General features: G+C 44.2%; 1 protein-coding gene across 3 annotated transcripts in view; it reads right to left on the bottom strand.

Annotated features, from left to right (window-relative positions):
* The window catches only part of Tmem108 (transmembrane protein 108), a 298,352-nt gene that overhangs the window by 212,067 nt on the left and 72,427 nt on the right, over positions 1-13,858 (bottom strand). Inside the window, exon 1 of one of the 3 annotated variants that reach the window (XM_021172800.3) lies at positions 9,585-9,656. The exons of the other annotated variants lie outside the window; for them this stretch is intronic. The gene's annotated coding sequence lies outside the window, so the exon portion shown is untranslated. Of the gene's footprint in view, positions 1-9,584; positions 9,657-13,858 lie in introns of those variants that run through there. 3 annotated transcript variants of the gene reach the window in all.

Below are 13,858 nucleotides of genomic sequence, written 5' to 3' on the forward strand. Positions count from 1 at the left end.
GAAGGGGGTGTGTCTGTGTGCAGCTTCCCTTCTCTCTCTGGGGGCAGCACTCCCTCAGCTTATCTACATGTTCACCACACTGGGGATTAGCAGGGGCTGGGGCAAGGAACACTAGGGAGATATGAACCAAAAGACACAGAATACCAGTTAGTCAGGGGCATCAGTTCAAGGGGTTACTAGGGAACGTGATGCCTAGAGACAACAGCATGCACGGTATTCCTGAACATCACTACAATTAGATCCGAAATGTTCCCACCACGAGGAAAGGTGTGTGAAGTGAGGTATAAGTCAATTAGCTTGATTTATGTATACATACTTGAACGCATCACGATATACCCCATAAGTATATGCAATTTTGTCAATTAAGGTAAATAGATGTCTTAAAAGAATAGTAGGAAGTTCCCATTTTGAAACAAGTTACAATCAAAGAAGAAAGAAAAACAGAACTGAAAATTGTATTTTTATATAAATGTCTGCCTGCATGCTGTCATGCTCCCCACCATGACAATAATGGACTAAACCTCAGAAACTGTTAGCCAGCCCCAAAGAGATGTTTTCTTCATAAGAGTTGCTGTGGCCATGGTGTTTCTTCACAGCAATAAACCCTAACTAAGACACTAAGGCTCTGAACTTGGGATCTTCCCACTTTGACCTCCCAAGTTCTGGTACCGTGAGCATGAACCACCACATTGGGCTGTCTTTCTTCTCTCCATCAATGGATTATTCATAAAAGTAATCCTATGAAAATGTAAGGAGTGGAGCGACTCTGATCCTTAGAAAGAAGGCTGTAACCTTAGATGTCTCTGTTAGGAGAGGTCAAAATTCACAAGGTACACAGGCAGCCGAAAAAGTCAGAGGAGAAAATAAACATGCAAAGAAAGACAAAACCAGAAGTGACTATTAGATGGGTATAATCAATAAAGCCAAACAGCTGATGCATCAGCGGCTTTTCTGTTGCTGTGATAAAATACCACAATCAAAGATAATTAGGGAAGAGTTTATTTATCTGAGCTGAAGTTCCAGGGGGCCTAGATGTCCCCAATGGTGGGAAGGCATGGTGGCAGGAAGCTGGGAGATTACATCTCAGCTGCAAGAGGAAGTGGAGCCTGAGCTCTATGTGGAGTGAGGCTAGAAATCCTCAAAGCCCACCCCATACTTCCTTCAACATGGCTATACCTCCTCAAGGTTCCACCTCCTCCCCAGAAGGGCCACCGGTTGGTGGCCATGTGTTAAAATACTGTGGGAGACATTTCTCATTCAAATCACCACATGGCTTTCTGTAACAAACAAACAAACAAACAACCAGAAAAACAAAAAGCAAAGAAATCAAAACAACAACAATAATAACAACAACACCAGACTATTAATGGCACCATTGCTGGAGAGAAGAAAGAGCCCAGCGTGGTGCTCATGCTCCCAGTACCAGAACTTGGGAGGTCACAGTACGAAAAGGCCAAGTTCAGAGCCTTAGTGTCTTAGTTAGGGTTGTACTGTTGTGAAGAGACACCATAGTCACAGCAACTCTTATAACAGGAAACATTTAAATGGGGAGGCTTACAGTTTCAGAGATTTAGTCTATTATTGTCATGGCGGGAAACACGGCAGTGTGCAGGCAGACATGGTGCTGGAGAAGGAGCCGAGAGTTCTACATGTGGATCCACAGGCAGCAGGTAGAGAACTGGCTTGAGCTTCTGAGACATCAAAGTCCACCACCTAGTGATGCTCTTCCTCCAACAGAGCCCACACCTACTCCAACAAGGCCACAGCTCCTAACAGTGCCTTAGCTATGGAAATTTAAACACATGAGTCTATGGGGACCAAACTTATTCAAACCACCACACTGGGATACAAAGAAAAATCTTATCTCATCTATTACCTTCCCCTCCCTGTAACTCTAACAACAAATAAATCTCTAGGTTCAGTGGTTCTTTTAAAAATCAAATCATGAAACATATTCAGTGAACAAAAATCCCACCTTACTCTTCCAATGTCATAGGGGTAAGGAAACAAGAGAGTACTTCCCAATGTTTGACATTGCCTTGATGCCAAACTAAGACAGACCCAAAATGAGCGAGGGTGTCACAGGTGAATCTTATACAGCTGAGAAAATCTTTAAGCACATCACTAGCAATCAATCCTAGCTGTATAACAATATTGGGGAAAGTTTAATAATTAGGAAACTTATGAACATATTTTATCACAATAATAAATTAAAAAATATGATCAAAACACTAGTTCTAGAAAAACATTTGGCCAAATTCATTCACAAGTTTATTCTTGTTGGTGCTAAGCCTCTATGCCAAGCAAGAGCTCTACCAGTGAATGGAATTGCTAGCAAACTAAAAAATAGTAATTTTCTTGACCTGATGAAGAGAGCATACAAAATAATAATAATGTACGCAACAAATATCATGTACTTAATTATTTAAATATATTTTAAATGTTCCTTTAATATTAGACATGAGACTATCAGGTTAGGATATATATATATAGTAAAAGAAACAAAAACATATAAAAATGAGTGTACCTATAAAACATTACTTATAGTTCTGCTTTGATAGAAATCACCAAAAAACTTAAAAATAAATGTTACCCAGGTCAACCAAAATATTTGCAACCAGAAGCGTTTTAGATTTCTTTCCTTTTTTTTCTTATATTTTTAAATATTTGCCTGTGTATAATGAGATGAGGGAGTAGAGATCTAACCACATAACTCATTTATGTTTCACATACACCTTACTTATCCACCAAGGCCTAAATATCCTAGGCAAGAGAACCCTGAAGAGGAGGCACCTAGTGTGCCCTTGAAGAAGGGCTCCTGCGGCTTCCTCTCTCCCTCTCTGTCCTTGGTCAAGAGGTCAGTGGGTTTCCTCCCCCACATGTTTGTGTTATGATGTAAGCCCTGTGCTCTCTTAGCCCAAAAGTTATGCCTCAACCTCTGAATCTGTGAGCCGGAGTCAGCCTTCCTCTTACTGAACAGATACCCTAGGCATCGATTATGTTCACAAGAAGCTGCGTAGCACAGGACTTTGCACAGCTCATAGTTGGACTGCAGGTGCAGCGTACATGTGTGAGGATGTGCCATGAGGTCAGAGGTGGACTTTTCCATTTGTGGTATTAAACTACGTTCAAAAATTTTGGTGCTGGACCACTTGAGAGTTTTTGACTGGGGATGCTCAATTTGTAATTAGTGAAATTAGGCAAAAGTATGTACCATATAAAAATAAAAATCAACTGTCTGTTTCCGTTCAGTTTGAATCCCACAGGCAGGCATGCCAAAGACACTGTCATCAACAGAGGCAAAAAATATAAAGAACCTAAGGATACATTTTGAAAAAATTCTGTGATTTTCATGTGAAATGTTTTTGGCGTTTTGCTGCTTGGTATAGTTTTCTCGTTTGGTGTTTTCCAGTTTGTCTGTTTTTCTGTTTCTGGTGCCAGGGATTGAGCCTTGGACTCATGTACTCTGCTGTTGGTTCACAATTCTGAGAAGTTTAAATTGAATTGAAAATTATAATATGAATCTCTCCTTTTTTTAAACAAAAGGATCGATCTTATCAAAGAAATGGAACATGTAAAAGAGAAAAAGGGAGCTAATTTACACAAAAGTAGGGGAGAATTACAGAAGTGACTGCTTGCTTCTGAACTAAGTGCCCCTGTTTTTAATTCCTCAATAGTGTTCATGAATTTTAAACACTGTTTCATATGTATGCCATGCTTTCAAAGCCTAGGACACGATGTCGCACCCCTGTGACACAGGATTCTTGGGTTTTCCACAAACAGCCTGAAAGAGCACACCGATTTTGTAAACGTTCAGAAACGTGGTCTGAATGATCATGCCATCTCCAGAGGCAAGAGGGAGGAGGTGGCAGGTGCAATTCCACTTGGATGTGAGCTCATGGGGAACATGCAAGCATTCAGGCTGAGCAACCGCCTTTATTTTTTGTTTTAGATGTAAAGGTTCCTGGGCAAAGCTGTCCCTTTAACTATCAGTTATCTGTCCTGACCCCCTACATAAACATAGGAGGTAGCTAATCAGAACCCTGACCACAGTCCAAAGACATTAAGTGGGAAGTGGCTCACAAAGGATGAAAAAGTTTGACGTAAGCCTTGGCTCTTCGCCTCATAAACCTAACCTGGTGGCGGGTTACAAGTCACTTGGTTACAACAGTACACAGATTGCCAAGAGCTTGCAGACGACTAGCTTTTCTGAAAAGCGTAAATTATAGTGGGATAAGTAAGATCCATTTGCATGCCAATACGCTCCCTTGGGCGGGAGAGAAAAACCCAGCCTAGCATCTGGTCTCCACAATACAGCCTGCAGCCTGGTTTCTCCCTGTGGCAATCTGGATTTCCCCAAAACAGTTATGGGCATGGGCCTATCCAGACACTCTGCACTGCTCTCTCGAGGTGTGGAACCATCTTCCACTGTCCTGAACCTGAAAGGGCTTTGTGATGGCCTCAGGGAACAGAGCGCAACAAGTGATGCTGGCTGTTTTGGTCACCAAAGATGATAATGTCCCTCCCTGCCTGGCTTTCTTCTTCTAGGATCAAGTGTTGAACCAGGGCAGAAGGAGCTGGGTTATGGGAAGCTGTTTCTCTAGAGGGATCACAAGGAAGCTAGGCTACTCTAGCCCTCCCAGCCCAGGTTGCACACACAGGGTAGGTTAGCTTCACACCAAGCCTGCAGCGCAGCCCGCCCAGAGGATCCTAGTAGAGCAGGAGTGAGCTGTTCCTCTTAGCCCTAAGTCAGATTGCAAGATTCATAAACCCAACAGCCATGAGTGCTACTTTGCGACCCTAAGTGTTGGATTGGTTTGTAACAAACCACTAGATAATGAGAACAGAGACTTGTCATAAATAGAGGGCATTGAATACACATATATGCCCTCATCTGCCCAAAGGAGGAGAAACTCAGAACCAGAAAATATCAAGGCTGCCCCAAACCCCAAATGAGTGTTCTATGAAAGAAGCAAAAGCCACCACTGAAAGTTAAATTTAATTTAGGCCTCACCTGCCTTTTGCCACTGACCAACAATGTCAATTAATGGACATGAGATTAACCTGTTATTTGCAAAACCAGTTTCTCTAATACTTTTTGTTGTCATTTGTTTCAAAGAATTGCTGACTGTCTTTGCTTCTCAACAATGGGTACTCAGCTATATGCCTACCCTTTGCTTCCATCTCCGTTGGCAGCTACAGTTTGCAATCGGGATCCAATACAGCCACTGGGCTCTACACTGTCATCTGCTACTGTGTGCTAGCAAAAAGTAACCAGACTTTACAGATAAATAGAAATCCTGATCCATTTTACTGTGTGACCCTAGGCAAAGCGCTCAGCGTTATGACTCATCTTTAAGATGGAAATAACAGCTATTTATCTTGCAGGGTGGCTACAGAATTAAACGGGCTACTGCATAAAAAAAATCTAATGTGCCTGGCACATAACATGCAATCAACATGTTTCCTTTCCTTAGAGTCCTGGCCAAGTTTTGCACTAGAAGCAGCATGAAGACCCAAGGTTTATTTCAGATAAAAGAAGCCACTGCAGGGAAGCCACGTCCCTCCTTCTGGGTGATCGACACTCCAGAGGCCCTGAAGGAGAAAGCTCCAGTCTACACTGGAAAGTTCCACAAGAACAGCTACAGAACCCCCTCTTGCTTTGTTAATTTTAGTTGAGCTGATTTGAGCTAATAACTTTCTCCTTTACAATCATATAACTCGTTTATGTTTTTAATTTTTATCCTTTGGAAGTTTCAGTCATGTATACAGTACACCTTATGTAGCTGCCCCCCATCTTCCTCTCCAACTCACTTCTGGGACTCCTATTATACCCCTCTCCCAACCTTGTGACCCTTGATATTTATTTATTATTTATTTTCCCTCTGAGTTCACTTAGAGCTCTCCGAATGCACACTGATGTAGGGTGGGGCAGGAGGGAGCCTGGAAACCTGGTCTGAACTCCATCCCAGTGGCCAAACTCCTAAAGAAAATCTACCCTCCCTCTCGAGGCAATACCAATACCTCCTCAGCTAGGGGCGGGGCTGCTGGAGCCCCTCCCCACTCCAGCTGTAGCAACCACAGCAGCAGAGTTCCTATAGGCCACAGCCTCGTCCTGCTCAGCACCCCTCCCCACCCTCTGGCTCTTTCATTCTTCCTTGGGACAGGAACTCAGCCCATAGTCCTAGCTGACAAGGAACTCATGGTAATCCTCCTGCCTCAGCCTCTCATGACATGAACCACTAAACTTGGCTTGCTATCTATCACGGATCTGAAAATCAGGAGAGAACGACCTTGTTTTCCTTTGGAGGCTACTGGAAGCCTTTATGCCGGAGAAATATAGGGGTGGTGCTGAGTTACTGACTGCTTAAGGAAGAGAAAGGCCTCAGGAAACCTGTAGGTTTTAAAATTTTGACTGATTGACAGCATAATGAATGTTGTATGGAGAGAACAGAGAACCAACTGAATACTGTTCTTCCATTCAAACTCATTCTGGACTTTGCCAGCCTTCAGTTAACATAACCATAAGACCCCAGGGTCACCCGGCCCTTATTTAACAGTTAAGAAACAGGCCTGAAGCAATTCTATAACTTTCCTGCTGTCACGCCTGACTCTTGTGGTGGGTGGAGTTGGGACTGGCTTCTAAGGTCTCCAGGCTATCTCAGACACGTCTCCTGTATCCTGTATCCTTGGCCTTCGGATGGTAATGAGAACCGAGTGCAACATGCATTCCTATTCTGGTTAACTTAAAATGGATAACGCATCCCAGACTTATCGCTTAATTTCCAAGCTTGCTTCCTTCCCAAGGGAGGACTGGTTATTATCTTGGACAAGAGCCCACCCTAGGCCAAGGCCTTTGCTCTCTAGACTGGAGAAGCTCCGTCAGAGACTTTTCACTTGAAACAGTCTAAGACAAAGAAGATGAATTTTATTAACACTCTGGTGGATGTTGTCCCTGGCAAGTGGCCATCACCCAACAGGAAATGACAGGCTTCTATCTTCTATAACCTACTGATGAACAGGGTCGATATTATATTCTATGACAAATGGGTGGGAGCCAAGCAAAATGCATGTCAAAAATTCTGTCAGGGCTGCCGGGTAAGTCAGTACTTACCCATCCACAAGAAGCAAGCACACTGTAACTCCTCCTGTCTAGGGAACAACGATGTCCTTTAAGGCTCAGATAGTCTGATCACAGACTGACTATGTTCAAAGCAAGGTCTGAAGGCCTAAAATATACAAACCCAAGGCAAGGGACAGAGGAGGCAACCATTTGTAATCAAATCTCCCTAAATCAATGCATTGACTGTGAAAGACAGGACTGTGATTAGGGACCAAACTGGGATTTGAATGTTTGACTGTTGCACTCATGTGACAAAAAAAAATGAACACCAGATGTGGGAATTGAATCAATGAGAAAGTTAAGGGGGTCAATGACCCCTGAAGCACACTGAAGTAAAGGAAAGGAGGAAGCTGAGCCCAGGAGAGGGGGAGGCAACAGGGGTTTGGCACGCTTTTATCTGTAGTGAAGACAATGAGGGTGTATTTGGGAACAAGGGTGGAGATTGTTGGGGCCACTAGGCAGATAGCTGGGACAGGCCTGTTCTAACACAGCTTGATGGGAATTTCCTCTTCAAAGTGTAAACTCCAGAGAGCCACACTTAGAAAGCAGGATTCTCCCTTTCGTAGCATGGATCTCCAGGTCTGAGCAGTGGGGGTGTGGATGAAGGGAGAGCATTTCTCTTGACTGGACTCAGCTGCTCCTGTGTGTGATACCAGAGTTCAGTTCCATGTTAAGTTGAGTCCCATTTGAAGCTAAATTTAAGTTTAGAAATGGGCTCTTTAGGGTTCATATTTGAGGCTCTTGTTAGGTTTTTATTCCCCAGCACTGCTCGAGATTTCAGGGGCTCTAGATAAGAAAGCCATTGTTTAAAAGGTTAGAACCACTGTGTTTTGGCACCTTTGTCAGAGTCATACAAAGTCTATGTCACCTGAAGAGCTCAGGGGGAGGCGTTCTTATTGGACGATGCTCTCTCAGTAAATACAAGTTTGGCAGTCAGTCTACAAACGTGGCTGATTCGTGGATTGGTATCATCCTGCCTGCTCTTTAGTAATTCTGAAGTTGCAAAGACATTGTTGTTCCCCACCACAGAAATTGACTGCTCCCCAGATGACTGTCCCCAAACAACTTTGACTTCTGACCCCTTAAGAATGTAGACAACACTAGGACGCAAATACTTGATAATAAATATGCTCTTCAGTTTTCTTCTACATGACTTATTCTTCCAGCCAAAACCAACTAAAAAAAACCAAAGCAAAACAACAACAAAAATCATATATTAAAAGCTGGGCCTCGTTCCATTGGCCTGTTATGTATTAGAAAGGTTAAGGCAGGAGGATTTGAGGACAGCCTGGTCTACAAAGTGAGTTCAAGGCCAGCCTATACAACTGAGTGAGGCCATGTCTCAAAATAACAAATATATTTTTTTAAATGGCCGGGTATGTAGCTTCCTGGTAGAGCATGAGCCTAGACATACAAGGTTCTAGGCCCTATCTTCAGTGCCGCGTTTACACACAGAGAAAGAAATAATACCAACACCAATACCATACCAATCCTGTCTCTAGTCATAGCCTATGGAAGAAGGCACTTTAAATGCCCTCTGAACACCTGGAAATGAACCAAATACATGACAAATGATGACAAATTCACCCAGACCTCCTCGTGATAAAAAGGAACCTCCACTATAGATTGTGAACCAAGAAACTGGAAGCAGTCGACACGTACACTATCAACAGACAGCTAAGCTGCTCATCACCGGTGTGATAGCCTGGGCTTATGTGCCTCTCGCAGGAGCTGGATCCCAGTGAAAAGAGCATCCACTTGCCTCCTCCAGGGGAGGAAGGCGAGAACTGGCACCTCCCACCCAGTTCCCAATAGCTGGAGACTGATTCATCCCAGAGAAGCTGAAGAGCACACTCAGAGCACACTCAGCATCTGCTAACGGCCGCTTATTTCTGCATAAACCCAGAAACTGCCCTCCCACAAACTGTTGCCCGGCGAGAGGGTGCCTGATATTAAGAGTCCAGGCAAAGGGTCCCTCAAGACTTCCTACCAGTACCTCAATTGTGCTTCTTCCTCCCTGTGAATCTGAATTGGATGAATACAGGATAATTTGTTAATGACAAATCTTTAATTACCACCTCTGCTTCATGAACTAAAAGGGAGACATAAGCTGGCATAATATTTACATAAATACCCAATACCTACCTTCAGACTAGTCTTTCCTAGCGGCTTGCATTATTTTAAGTTCTCATCTATTTTAAATCTAGGATTTGTATTTTTTTTTCCCAGACTCTAATTAGAATGTTCCCTGACTTAAGACCAGATTGTAAATTCTCCTATAAGCATCAGGTCTCCAGAGTAGCCCGGGAGATCACACTTCGCCCATCTCTGAACACACGTGGCCTCTAGGACTTTGCCTGCCCAGGTCTTGCCCTTCATCCCAAGATGTTGCGTCCTTACACCTTTGCCCACCCTCACCCCAAAAGAATCCTGGTCTTTGCTCCTTCCTCCCTGGCCTTACCTCGGCTCCACCGCCCACCGTGTGTGTTTCCATTCCCAGGCTGAAAGAGCCATGGATGCTGCCGGCTTGTCCTCCCCACTCTGTGGTCTGGTTCCAATCATGGAAACATTCCTATGGCAACCAGCACCCCCCCCCCCACTCCCTTCCATGAAAGTTTCCCTGTTTGCGAGGCAGGCATTTGGCAAGGACACTGAATTACTTTAACTTGCCTAGCAACTGCTAGCATGCTCCAGCCCTTTCCCTGGGGATTGGCTTCTTTCCCCTCTTAGCTTTTAACACACCCTTAGGAGCTGCTTGGCTAGGAGAGCCATCAGGTTGGCCTCACTGGGTCCTGGCCCGGAGAGCACAATGGTGCTGGGCAACCTGGAACCTTGCTCTTGTCCCAAGGTAAATAGACAGCCACAGGCTCAAGGCCATACGTTGAGCATGGACAGTTCCATGGTGATGACCCTGGGTAGCTCCAGGGTGCTTACTGAACTCCAGGATCATCCTTGTTCTTAGCTACACAAAAGAGTCAGAATATCTAAAGCTGGCTCCGCCCAGAAAAGCAGGTTTAGGGGCTGGGAGATGGCTCAGTTGCTAAAGAGGACCTAAGTGTGATCTCTAGGGCTCTTATAAAAAGCCAGTTTTGGTAGCACACACACAGCAATGGGGAGGTTGAGGCAGGAGAATGCCAAGTCAGCCAAATGCAATAACTCTGGATTTAAGAGAAGTGGGGGAAGGGAGGGAGGGAGGAGGGAGGGGACACAGACACACAGAAACACAGGAAGAAACAGACAGATACATACATATATACATACACATACATACACATATATACATACGTACATACATACATACATACAGGGGCAGGGGCAGATAGAGAAAAAAGAAGGTTGAAGATACTTGAGGTGACCTCTGGCCTTGATAGCCACCCTTATACTCACAAATCCACCAGAATGTATTTGCCCATTATGTGTGTGTTTGGGATCCTTCTTTATTTTATTTAATAGCTACCATACAGGTATTTCAGCGTATAGGGTATACCTTATTCCCTTACTTTATTTTGGTAACAGGAACAAACATAGCCTCAAATCACGAATACTGCTGTATATTTGTATTTTTTTTAATTGCAGTGAATTCTAAAGAAATATTCAACATGCCTATAGCATAATTCAGGTGCCCCAGATGGAATACCATCTCTGACAATACATCTCTCTCTGTAGGAGAAAAAACTTAGAACAATGAATTAGCTCTTGGAGACACTGCCAAACAATCCCACTCATGCCTGGTGTCCCTTTAGGAACAATGCCAATAGTGGGTAAGGGTGAGTGCTTGCTTCTAACTGTGACAACCTGACTACCCAAGCCAGCAGGTGGAGAAAGATGGAAGCTGCTGGAAAATCCTTTCTGCTGCAGCAGACTGCTCTCAGCAGAGCTCCAGGCAAGAGCTGCAGAGAGGGAGAGTTGCCAAGTTAGGAAAGGAAGGACTAGAAACCAGAGTGGGCCTGGGTAAACAGCAGGGCAGGGGTGGACAGCAAGCACCCTGTGGGCAGGGGTGGACAGCATCCTGTGGGCAGGGGTGGACAGCATCCTGTGGGCAGGGGTGGACAGCATCCTGTGGGCAGGGGTGGACAGCATCCTGTGGGCAGGGGTGGAAGCATCTATGTGGGTAGGGGTGGACAGCATCTATGTGGGCAGGGGTGGACAGCATCCTGTGGGCAGGGGTGGGCAGCATCCTGTGGGCAGGGGTGGACAGCATCTATGTGGGCAGGGGTAGACAGCATCCTGTGGGCAGGGGTGGACAGCATCCTGTGGGCAGGGGTGAACAGCATCCTGTGGGCAGGGGTGGACAGCATCCTGTGGGCAGGGGTGGAAGCATCTATGTGGGTAGGGGTGGACAGCATCCTGTGGGCGTGAGTGTCACTGTCCGAGCTTTAAGAGACGGTGTCTCCCTGTCAGCAGAGAACACAAAGACACACATCTACCACTGACAGCTTTGAATTCTTCTAGAAAAGTTCACTCGTGTGGCTTTTTAAAGGACAAGGGCAGCACTTGGTTACCATGTCCTGGTCCAGTGTTGACACAGTGCACATTCAGTGAACAGTCACTGAAACAAAATTTAAACATGGCAGCAGCTACTAAAGAATGGGTGGGTAGGAAGTGGGGGGGGCGCTATGGGGGACTTTTGGGATAGCATTGGAAATGTAATTGAGGAAAATATGTAATAAAAATATTAAAAAAAAGACATGGACTAAAATTGGATTCTACCTTCACCATCAGATTCAAAAACTCAAATTTTTGTTATACTCATTGTTGACAAAGATGCAGAGAAAAGGACATCCTAGTATGCTATTAGTGGAAGTATAAATTAATATAATCATTTTGGAGTACAATTTGGCAGCATTAGGGGATGTTAAATAAAAGCACATTCTATTTTATCAATGAGTCTCATTTACCGTATCTGATAAATATACCTACAGACACAGAAGGAGCTTTCTAGGGATGTTTTGTGGAAGACTGTAACAGAAAATCCAAATGTTGTTTAACTATAGCACTCGAGTAAGAGCACAACGGAGTACTATACAGTCATTCAAAATGAGGTGACGATGTCTCTGCATACTGATCAGGGCAGACTTCCAACATCTATTGGTGAGACTGTAGACTGCACAATAGAATCCACACATTAATATATGCATAGATGTTTTGAGTGTTTATGTTCATGTGTGCATACATATGTATGGGCTTGTACATTACTAGAGTACAACTTTAAAGAGTCGGGGGCCACAGGTTACTCCTGTCCATCAGGTGTCTTGTGTGAATCTTACAGTTGGGGCTTGTGTGAATCTCCTGCTGGGGCTGCACGTGGGCAGTTAATACCACGTGCAGCCTCAGCAGGAGGCAAGGACTTAGGTGGAAGCAGCAGCCTCCTATCAGCTGTTCTCAGAGCTTGTGCTGTCAATGAGGGTTACATAAAGTAAGAGTTAGGAGACAGCAACATTCCACAAGGCACAACAAAGAAACAAAGAAACAAAGAAACAGAGAAAAGACTCCAGCTGCTAAGTCAGAAACAGGAGCCCCCAGAAGCTCCACAGGCATCTAAAGATGGGATTCAAGAATTTAAATGATGTTTAACAACAACAACAACAAGTCCTAAAGCTTTGAATGAATCTGTCTTGGGGTAGAGTTTGCTTCATGCAGAGAGACAGCCAGAAAGGAATTCCCCCTTAGTGATTGTTAACTCAATAACAAGAAAATTGGAACCATGGCACAGGACTAATTTTTCCACCTTCAAAAGGTTAGAGTAAACACTTCATTAAAAACATTAAGCTGTTATCATTCATTTCCTTATCACTCTCAACTTTCCAAACATTCCTTCTGTAAGACCCCCTTTCGGGGACCCCCACTCCAGTCTCAGGAGAGAGAGCACACCCAAAGAAACACGAGAATCCTTCTTGCTGTAAACACACGAGGCAGTTTAATGACGGAGCTCCGGACCGACATGCATCCCACACAGGAGATAACGGATGTCATCACCGAGGCTCGAAAGCTAGGGGTTTTTATGGGGTAAGGGGCTTAGGGGTGGGGAATTCAGCATAGCGACACACTATTGGCTTATTCATACATCAGCAGAAACATTATATGTACGTGTAGATCAGGGTGTCAGAGTTCTGTGAGTTGGATGTTTATCAATGCTAGCAGAGTATCTGGTCAATTTGACTCAGTAAACACATGTAAACTAAGATGCTCTTGTGAGCATCTCCAGGGGCTTCCTTCCTTCTCTGTGGCATGCTGGTGTATACGTTCAGTGTTCCTTTCCCTGGATATTGGAAGCTGGGTGGGCAAATGGTGGATATGACAAACACAGGCAATCCTTTCAACACAAACCCCTCGCTGTTCCTATCACCACACAGATTGCCTGATATTAAAAGACAGTCCTTAGGAAACACAATGGGAATCCCAAAACATATATGGGCACACAGCCTTGACTCATTAAGTCATTCACTCACTATCTACCGTGCCCTGTTCTAGTACAGATGTTGTTTTAGGAATAATAAAGTTTATTTCTGGCCAAGTTTGTTTTGGGGGGAGGGGGGAGGGTGGCAGGGTAGTTCACCTCTGTTTCCCATGAAAGGGGATGTCAAGTCTAGACATTTCGGGGATAACAAACCGTATTTCTCCTAGTTATGTTCCTTACATGCAATCCTACTTTTAATTCAAACGTTTGAGAGTCAGGATGTGTTTATCCTAAAATAAAAGATAGAGAAAGATGGAAATTCTTGCTCAAAATTGTAT

This window comes from Mus caroli, unplaced genomic scaffold (assembly GCF_978045245.1).
Source record: "Mus caroli unplaced genomic scaffold, Mus_caroli_1 scaffold_11, whole genome shotgun sequence".
Classification (NCBI taxonomy): domain Eukaryota; kingdom Metazoa; phylum Chordata; class Mammalia; order Rodentia; family Muridae; genus Mus; species Mus caroli.